Source organism: Ipomoea nil, unplaced genomic scaffold (assembly GCF_001879475.1).
Source record: "Ipomoea nil cultivar Tokyo-kokei standard unplaced genomic scaffold, Asagao_1.1 scaffold1558, whole genome shotgun sequence".
Classification (NCBI taxonomy): Eukaryota; Viridiplantae; Streptophyta; class Magnoliopsida; order Solanales; family Convolvulaceae; genus Ipomoea; species Ipomoea nil.
This window is the reverse complement of record NW_017617986.1, coordinates 38,679-49,377: the sequence shown is the minus strand read 5'-3', so window position 1 is coordinate 49,377 and position 10,699 is coordinate 38,679. Positions and strand designations below refer to the sequence as shown.

General features: G+C 36.1%; 1 pseudogene; it reads left to right on the top strand.

Moving 5' to 3' along the window:
• Window positions 1-2,399: 2,399 nt before the first annotated feature.
• LOC109189516 lies at window positions 2,400-3,169 on the top strand (annotated as a pseudogene).
• Window positions 3,170-10,699: the final 7,530 nt, after the last annotated feature.

Below are 10,699 nucleotides of genomic sequence, written 5' to 3'. Positions count from 1 at the left end.
TTGATGAATTTCCCATGCCTTAGATACTGCAACAACTAAGAAGAGCCGAATAGTATTCAGTCTCGCCACTGGAGAGAATGTGTCAAGGTAATCGATGCCAAGCTGCTGCGTATAGCCTTAGCAACGAGCCGTGCCTTATGTCTTTCAATCGTGCCATCGGCTTTCAACTTCACCTTGAAAATCCACTTGCAACCAATGGGAATTTTTCTCGGTGGTAAATCAGTTAACTCCCATGTTTGGTTATCCTGTAAAGCTGCAATTTCAGCATCCATGGCCTTCTTCCAACATTCATTTTGCATGGCCTGTTGGTAGGTTCTTGGCTCTTTAATTGTGGATACTGCCATGGAGAAGGCTTTATGTGAGGGACTGAGGTTGGCATAGGATATAACCTTCGACAGAGAATGGGGAGATGTCTTGTAGCTCATAATGGCATCACAGTAGTAGTCCTGAAGTTTAGAGGGGGCATTGCGAGATCTGCTAGATCTCCTTGGCTGAGCATTGTGGATGGTTACGGCAGTGTCCTCACAGCATTCTTCATCAGAAGTAGCATGTAAAGAGACTTCATTGCTTGGCATATAATGTTCGGGGGAATTTTGTATGGAAGCAGAATCTGTGTGCGTTTCATGAGGATTTGATTCATCTTGCATCATAGGCAATCCAATACTGCTGTGGGTGTCGTTCATCGAATCAACATGACTATGGAGGATGCCTAGATCAGCAGCTTCTTCACGGCTATTGACAGGAATGTTGGGCAGAGATGGAGTATCCATTTGAGAGGGATATTTGTCAGCATAGGCTACTTTGTCAGCAAAGGGAAAATAATCTTCGTAGAAGATCACATCCCTAGATATAAAGATGGAATTATCTTGTAGATCATAGAGCAGGTATCCTTTGATGTGAGCTGGAATACCAATGAGCACACATTGTCTACTGCGAGGTGCCAACTTGTGTCTGCCCTGTGATAGAGTAGCAGCATAACTCAAGCATCCGAAAACTTTCACATTATCCAAGCTAGGCTTCTTTCCGTGCAACCTTTCATATGGACTAAGCCAAGCAGTGACAGGGGATGGCAACCTGTTTATGATGAAAGCAGCATGTAAAATACATAAACCCCAAAATTTAAGGGGTAAGTTAGCCTGGAATCTGAGAGCACGAGCTACGTTTAGAATATGTTGATGTTTGCGCTCAACTACTGCGTTTTGTTGGGGTGTGTTGACACACGATGTTTGGTGAACCATCCCATTTTCATCAAAGAAATCATTCATGTTGAATTCCCTTCCATTGTCACTTCTTATAGTTTTGATAACTGCTCCATGTTGAGTTTGGACTCGTTTATGGAAGATTTTGATCATAGCCCTTGTCTCGGATTTGTTCTTCATGAGGTGAACCCAGGTGTATCTAGAGAAATCGTCAACAATCGTTAGAAAATATCTCTCTCCTCCTAGAGATTCAACCATGAAGGGACCCCAAATGTCAACATGGATTAGATCAAAGCATTTATTTGACATAGTGTTGCTTAAAGGAAAAATGGCACGTTTCTGTTTAGCATAGTGGCAGACATTACATGGCAATTGCTTAGGATAAGAAACAGATACATTCTTTATATGATGGATCTTATTAATGGGAAAGTGTCCCAAACGCTTGTGCCAAAGGTCTGCACTATCAACTTTCATCACAGAGTTGCTGTAGGAATTGATCTTTGGTGGTTGACACAGCAGCTACAAACCGTCTTCTTCCCTAGCAAAACCACTGGTCATCCCAGCTTTCTGGAGAAGGCACTGGCCAGAGTTAAACAACAAAATGTGAGATGAGTCTTGTAGCAATCTACTGACTGACACAATGTTGAATCTAAAGTCCGGAATGTGTAACACATTCTTCAGTCATAGGCCGGCAAGCTTCCATCGATGAGGAACCATTTGTTTTTCACCTCTAATGCAACTTGCATTGAATGCTCCATGAAGCATAGTTCGAACTGCCATTGAGAGGAGGACTGACAAGGATGGTGTTTGGATTCTCATTGGAGTTGAGATACAAAGGATTCTCAACATCTTCAGTCTGATTCCGCTGCGTTGGAGCGTTGATCGGTGGTTGATTCATTCGTGGTTGCGACGGCTGGCTGGCTTCTCCCATGCCGGTAACTGCTCCGGCGTAGGATCTCCTTCCTTGCTCTTATACCATGTCGGAGATCAGCCAAGGAGATGAACGGAAAAAGCAGAGAGGAATTGAGATAAGAGAATGATGAGAATGGTTTTCATTCATTCTGTTAGACGAATACAAGAAGAGCATATATACAAAGAAAGGGCGGCAAAAGCCGTTGGAACTGCCAAGATGATCAAAGACCAGAAGGCCCTCGACTAATTCACATTATCCCCTTCTACATCATGCTCTAATAGCTGGTCTTTTGGTTCTGATCATTGCGGCCCTAAGTCACATCTCTATTGTGTCTAAGGTCGATAGCTCAGCTAGTTATGTTGATGCAGGTGGTGAAAATCCGACTACAACAGCGGAGAGGTTTAAGCCCTGAGCTCCAGAAGTACAAGGGGCCTATACAGTATATACACTGTGCCCGAATGATTGTTCGTGAAAACGGGATTCGTGGTCTGTGGGCAGGGGCTGCCCCAACAGTTATGCGAAATGGGACGAACCAGGCGGCAATGTTCACAGCCAAGAATGCATTTGATAATGGGAATGTCCTTCAGCCATGGCAGTCTATGATTTCGGGTTTCCTTGCAGGGACAGCTGGTCCTATATGCACTGGACCTTTCGACGTTGTGAAAACGAGGCTGATGGCTCAAAGCCGATCAGGGGGTGATTTGAAGTACAGAGGACTGTTTCATGCCATCTCAACTATATACACCGTACCGAAGAAGGTATACGTGCTTTGTGGAAGGGGTTACTTCCCCGGCTTATGAGGATCCCGCCTGGACAGGCCATTGTGTGGGCTGTTTCTGACCAAGTGATTGGTTTGTATGAGAGAAGACATATACAAAACGCTGCGCTATAGCGTATAGGTAGCTCGACAATTACTCCACATTTCTCCTCTTTTTCTTGTGGATTGTAGTTCCATTCTTTGGCAAAAGCGTGCTAGCTGTTTTGGCCACTTTAGATTCCCTTAAATTAGTGGTAATGTCGAGTGAGGGACAGTTCTCTTGTCCCTGGCAAAATGGTATTTGAACACAATAAGATTAGAATAAAATATTCTAACAATATGAACTCCTTATCTTACAAGCACATGTTGATATTTGATAGTGATAATTTTTTCCCTACATGTTTTATGTGTTGTGAAATGTGTGTCGTAGGTTATCATGTGTAACTATTGAACAAAATATTAATATTTATTATATTTCTATAAAATACTTTGTAAACAAATATATATAACATACAGGGCCGGCCCAGAGGGGCGGGCAACATGGGAACCCGCCCAGGGCCCAATGTTGAAAGGGCTCCCCTAACTTGGATTTTTATTTTTTTGATAATGTTAAGAGAAAAAAAAAATTTTATTGCATGAGCATATATTTGAACCCACAACTTCAAAATTACTATTTAACATTAAATTCACTTAACCATTACAATCATTTAATATAATAATTCAATTAATAGATACTTCATATATATAAGAGAATACTAATTTTTTCAATGCGCGATGCGTAAAACTAATGCCCAACATTAGTATTCAATGTTAAAATCATAGTTATAATTTTTTTAAAAATAAAATTTTATAAATTTTTAAAAAATTCACAAAGTTTATAGTTGTAGAATTCATATTATATATTTAAAAGTATATTAATAATTATGGTATGATTAATAATTTATTTTTACATATTCTTACATAATATCTACATATATTATTATAATTAAAGAAGGTAAGAAAATATATGGTGCATGCAAGTGCATTGTAAGAGTAATGGAAATAGATAATTGAAGTTATAACGGTAGGGGCATTGTTGTCCAAAAAATAATATAGTACAACATTTATAGCTTAATGTATCAAAAAAAGATAACAGAAAAACAGACATAAATGAAGGGTACCAACCTTCATTGACACTTAATATGTTTTTATTATTTTATTATTAGATTAAATTAATTTATAATTAAACTTCATGTAGGGGCCCAAAGTTTGAATGATCACTACTCCAGGATTAGTCCAACTATTTTTTTTTTTAATAAAGTCTTAAAAAAAATTATATGTAAATAAAAATTCAAAGTTATCCTTGAATTGTTTTCAATTAACACAATCTTTTGAACTATATATATATATATATATATATATATATATATATATATATATATATATATATATATATATATATATATAAACACTTTAACTTTATATATTAAGGGCCCTTCTTTTTTACTTTGCCCCGGGCCTATAAAATGATAGGACCGGCCTCGATAACATATTTTGTAATATAACTTAGATATTTAATTACAAGATAATGTCTCTTCAAAAAAATGTTTTTATAATTGTTGTCTAAATCCATCTTTCTAAATCTATAAAATGATCTAAATATTTATAATTAACTCCAAAAAACTTGGACAGCATTCCTTTGATAGGAAATTTTATATCATACGTTATTTAATTAGTTGTACTATTAAGTTATTCAACGTCATAGAGAGATTACATAGTATGTACCCAAAAAAAAAAAAAAAAAAAAAATACAAAGAGATTTTATAGCATCGATCTACTTTTTGATTATCTATTAGTGGTTTACTTCATTACGAAATTTAGATTGTATTATTTGTGCTCATTTTTTATTCCTATTTTGTTTGAATTGATGCGTCTCTTAAAGGTTTTTGTTTCTTTTTTTATTGTTATTATACACATGTATGTATATACGTATGTAGTAATATAATAAATTAATATACAGAGGAAAAAATTTATGTTAGTATCAATTAATTAATGTGTATTTGTATATTGTATTAAAGTATAACACATGCATATACATACAAGAGAAAGCTTACTATTCTAGTCAAATGAGTTAAATTACAGTTGACAATGAGTGTTCGTTACCATAGTTTATAGTTTTTATAACCATATCCGTCGTCGCATAGACAATTATATACTTTTAGTTCACATTTTAATTGTTAATGTTATTGGTTGCTCTAAATTTGCCAGCATGAGTTGGTTTTAAATTAGAGGTCAACTTTCGAAATCTAAGCCAATTACAATATTACTTGAATTTAATAACATGCATAAGACAGATTAACTGTTGCATAAATCCATCTATCTAAATCTTGAAAATGATCTAATTATTTATATTTTCACTTAAAAAAAAAAAATTAAACACCATTCCTATTCCCCGAGTGAAAACCCCATTTAGAACCATCAATATCACAACTCACCATAGTAATCTACCTTCAAATTAGAAGATGATCTCATGATCTACTCAAAAAAGCCTAGTTCCCGAAGAACTTAAAACACGCGGTAGAGCTTCACAAATCAATAGTCCTTTCAACAATTGAGATGAAGAAAGTTAAGTCAATAGATCTTATAATAGTAAGATGAACCAGTAAAGTTTACTATCTGTTAGAAGATGTGAATTTTCGAAAACCCAACTAAAAAACTTTAATTTGATAAAGAAAGTGGTCGGTAGAGCTTAAGGTTTGAAAGAAAACAGGTTCCAAAAGATGTATTCATTAAAGCTAAGGTCTACCAGAGGTGCCATATGATGAAGAGAAGATGTATTCATAAACCCTAAAAAAGAGATTGTAATTAGATTTTTGATACTCAATACAATATACACAATTAATACACATTTAATTTAATTCAATAATTCCGAGCCAATCTTTTTGTTTGCTAATTTTCATACATGTCACTCCAAAGTTTACGATGGCCAACCTTTGACCCAGTGTTATAAAACCAACACTTCAATTTGAATATCACCTTATTATCCCAAAATAAAAAAATAAAAATGGTAAACCTTACAATTTGACAGCTTTTGATGAAGACAAGTAGTATAACATACAGTAAAATAAAAGTAGAAGAAATATGTTTGTATCCAAATTTCCCGACAGAGTGCTGTTTATGCTAATCTTGAATGTTAATGAATTGGGAGTGGGGAAACCTAGCTTATTATCTGCATAAATTGTATAATCCCTTCTGCCTTGATTGCTGTAATTTGGGGCAAACAAATAATACCCGGAGTATTCGGGTTGTCGAACCACAGAGAGGTGGTGTACTAATCACTAGCTACTAGGTTACTCATATGAAACTAGTCCGAACAAAACTTGAAGGTTGATTGATTGCATAAAATAACAAGCAGAATAAAATAAGTAGCAAGGTTTTGTAGACAATAGAGCAAAATAGGATTCTTGGGATCACAATGTTTAATCACCTAGTGCCAATTAACGTTTGTAATATTTGGTTTGGAATTAAGATTTGTATGGGAATGCAAAGTGGAATCGAATTACTCCCGTAATCTCTATTCCTAGTGAATTTCCACTCCCATGGCTTAAACACCCAATAATATCAAAGATCAGCATTCAATTATTCCTAATTACTACCATCTCCCGATGAGCAATAATCTAGAATAAACTTCCCCTAATAAGTTCCCCTTTCCCAAGGACCAACCATTAGGTGCAATCGTGTGTGCCCTAATTTATGCCCCAACTCCCATTGGTGACACAAACATGACTGTGAAGCTAGTAATTTAGGCCTTTAACTACCAACAACAACAGATTAAAACAAGATTGCAACACAAATCATAAAACCAAACATAAATATATTAAGAAATTAACGAACTAGGCACATAGGTTCATAAACAAATTCACCCAAAAATCCCTAAGGAATTTAGCCGAGCATGGCTAAATTATACATAGCAAATATAAATAAAGGATTACAAATCATCAGAAGAGTACAAGAATTAACCAAGCGATTCTCCCAAATCTCCCTGGCTTCCTCCTTGCTTCCAAAGACGACTTGAGCCTCTCGATTTCTCTCTTTCTTGTCTACAAAGAACTCTCAAAATCTCTCGGTGTCTTCTTAGGGTTGAGGAAGGAGGGATTTTATAGTGGGTACAAAGTTGAGATGAAATAGGAATCTTGTACCAAATTGGACTCAAATTCTAATTCCTATATTTGAATAAAGAAATTGCCGTCTTTAATGATATTTAAAATTTGGAAGATTCCTTGAATTGCTAACTTTTAATATGGAGATATGAGCCTTGAAATCCGTGCAATTGATATTAGGAAAAGAAATCTCGCGCTTGAATTGAATTTTGCCCAGCTGCGCCACTTTAGGCGTCTGTCTTTATCCCAGAAATAGACGCCTATTCGCTTGTATTGAATTTTGCCCAGCTGCGCCACTTTAGGCGTCAGTTTTTATCCCAGAAATAGACGCCTATTCTCTCGACGCGTCGAGAATTTTCTCCACGCGTCGAGACTTCCTGTGCGCAAATTAGTTAGCTACTGGAAAATTTCGACGCGTCGAGTCCACTGGGCCCCGAACTCATCCAAAATTGCTCCAAACTCATCCTTGAACTTCCCTTGCTCATAGAATTGACCTACAATGGTTCAAAAACACTAACAAACACCGTAAAACATTCAAAACAAGTACGAACCATAATTAAATGATAATAGCAAGGAAAACCTGTATTAAATAAGCAAAATTAAAGAACTTAATTACTATGATGATTCAAAATAACCATTAAAACAAGCACAGATGTGATAACATCACCCCCTCACACTTAAGCTTTTGCTTGTCCTCAAGCAAAACTAAGGAATAAAATCACAAGTCGAAACATACAAATTACTCATGCTCTCTCTTGCACAACCTTTCAAACCACCAACCCACTTGCTACAAAACAACAAGCTTCAAGAATCAAATTAGTTTGGCACATAAGAGACCCATTTCCAAGCCAATAACCAAGCACCAAGAATTTAAAGCATGTGAGGTTCAAATGTGCACAAATACTCAGTTGAGATTATGCAAGATACGGTTCATGAATGAGATCCCTTAGGCTTGCCTTTCATACTCCCCTAGATCAAATCTAAGAATGCATGCTAAGATCAAATAGGACTTTATTTAGCTTGTAATGGGGCTACGGGTGATGGCTAACAAAGAAGTGGTATGGAAAAATTAATCAAAAAGAGAGAATGTCACAATTTATCTAAACTTTTCAAAATTTGGAAGAGATGAGATAATCATAATTCCAAGGAGCAAATTTCTTTTAAGAACTTAGCAACTCTTTGGTAAAGTGGGGATCTGAACTCAAAAACTTTCAATCTCTTTTTTTTTTTTTTTTTTTTTTTTTTTTTTCATTCTTTTCTTTGTCTTTGGACTTCTTTTGGATATAGCAAGATAATTTTAATCCAAACTTTCATGACCTCCACACTTGAACATTTGTAACACTAGCTGCTTCTTTTTTTGTAGCACAACTCCATAAAAACTCTTCTTACAGAAAAGATAAAGATAAAAGTTTCATTCTCTCAAGGGTGGATGGGAAATATTTGGCCAAGGGCTAAGGGTTATAATAATGGGGTAAATCAAAGAAAAACAATCACAAAGAGGGGATACGTGCTTAGCACTTATTTGAACAAACAAAAGGCACAATGGGGAAACGAAGGATAAATATATATATATATATATATATATATATATATATATATATATATATATATATATATATATATATATATATATATATATATATATATATATATATATATATAGGGACAGGTTTAAAGGCTATGGCTAAACAATAATGGCCTAAATCACTTCAAAACATGCAAAACTTAGACATCACTTAGGGAGTAATGAGGCAAGTTCTAGCAAAAACACCCATGACCGGAATCTCACATAAGCCTTCACTAGCAATGCAAAACACAAGATCAAGGATTAATCCAATTATTAAGTGGTTAACAAAGCTATTGGCAAGGGAATAGATCAAATATGTGTTACACCTCAAATCATCCATCACAAATTGAGATGCAGCAAGCACCACTAAAACAAACCACAAACCAACAAGAGAGAGTAATTGTAACTGCATGCTAAGACAAGTAACTTATTCACCAAAAATAGCATATGAGTCATCCAAGCAAAAGCAAAAATTTTTAAAATTTAGAAATATCCCCAAATTAATGATTCCTCCCCCTCACACTTAAAACTTTGCATCATCCCTGATGCAAAAGAAAAGTAGAACAAGAGAAAAGAGAAAACTAAAAAGCAATAAAGTAATCCCGAACTAGCAAGCAATAAAACTAAATAAAATGAATCTAGAAAGCAATAAAATTAAACTAGAAAGCAATAAATATGAAAGAAATAAAAGATAACATGAGGTGCCTCCCATGAAGCGCTAAGTTTAACGTCGCTAGCTCGACCTAACCTGGTTATGGAGTGCTCATCCTGGTTGATCCGCGAGTTTGATCTCATCACCCCATAGACTCTTCAAATGCAAATACTCATCATGTGACACCTTGAGAGTAGGATCGATGTGCAAGATTGACTTGCACTCAATGATTTTTGGCTCATCAAGAACATTAAATTCCACCTTTTCCTCCCCAAAGTCAAAAATCATGGACCCTTTCCTTGCATCAATCATTGCTCCAATAATGGCTAGGAAGGGTCTCCCCAAAATGAGTGGAACGTCTAAGTTCCTTTGGACATCTATCACAATAAAATCACAAGGCACAAAATACTTGTCCACACGAACTGGGACATCTTCAAGGATTCCAATAGGCTTAACGATGGATCTGTTCGCCATTTCTAAGGTGAATTGGATTGGTTTTGGTTTTCCCAACCCTAACCCTTGACAAAGAGTAAGAGGCATAACACTCACACTAGCTCCTAAATCACAAAGGGATCCCTTTAAAGGTCGGCCTCCAATCACACAAGGAATTGTGAACTTCCCCGGATCTCTATGCTTAGGTATATTCCTCCCAATTCCCGGGGTCAACGCTTGATACTCTTGTGCCCTAGCTACCATCTCTCGTTCCCCATACTTCTTTTTCTTAGCTAGAATCTCTTTCAAAAATTTTCCATAAGAGGGAACTTGTGAAAGCAAATCAAGTAAGGGAACTGAAACTTTCAAACTCTCAACAATCTCCAAAAACTTTTTCCACCTACTTTCTTTTGTTGTTTCACGATTTTGAAGAAAAGGCAATGGGGGTACATACCTTCTCACAGGTTTCTCTACTTCCTTTTGAACTTGTGGATTATTTTGCACAGCAATTGGCTCATCTTCTATACCACCAAGTATCTCTTCAATCTTCTCCTCAACTGTCTTTTTAGGAATTGATGCTTTGATTGGAAGAGGGGGCTCTTCAAGTATTTTGCCACTCCTTGTAACAATTGCATTTACATGCTCCCTTGGATTTTCAGGCATAGCTAGCAACTTCCCTGTGACTTTAGTACTTGATATAGAAGGTTGATTTGCTAATTGCCTTTCAACTAGATTTTGGCGAGCTTCCATTTTATCCATCCTTTCTGTAATCTCTAACTGACATTTAATCAATTTTTCCAACAAAGCGTCCGTATTCGATTGTGGTGGGGCCTCTGAAACGGGAAATTTAGATTGAACTTGAGTACCTTGATAACCCAGAGGACCTCTATTAGCAAAGTGTTGAGGGTTGGCAGCTCCCACTGGGTTGCTCCATGAAAAACCGGGATGGTTCCTTGAATTATTATGGATGGGAAAATTGTAAAAAAATGTCCCTCTATAATATGCCAATTATCAATGTCACCCATGAATTATGAGTGGTG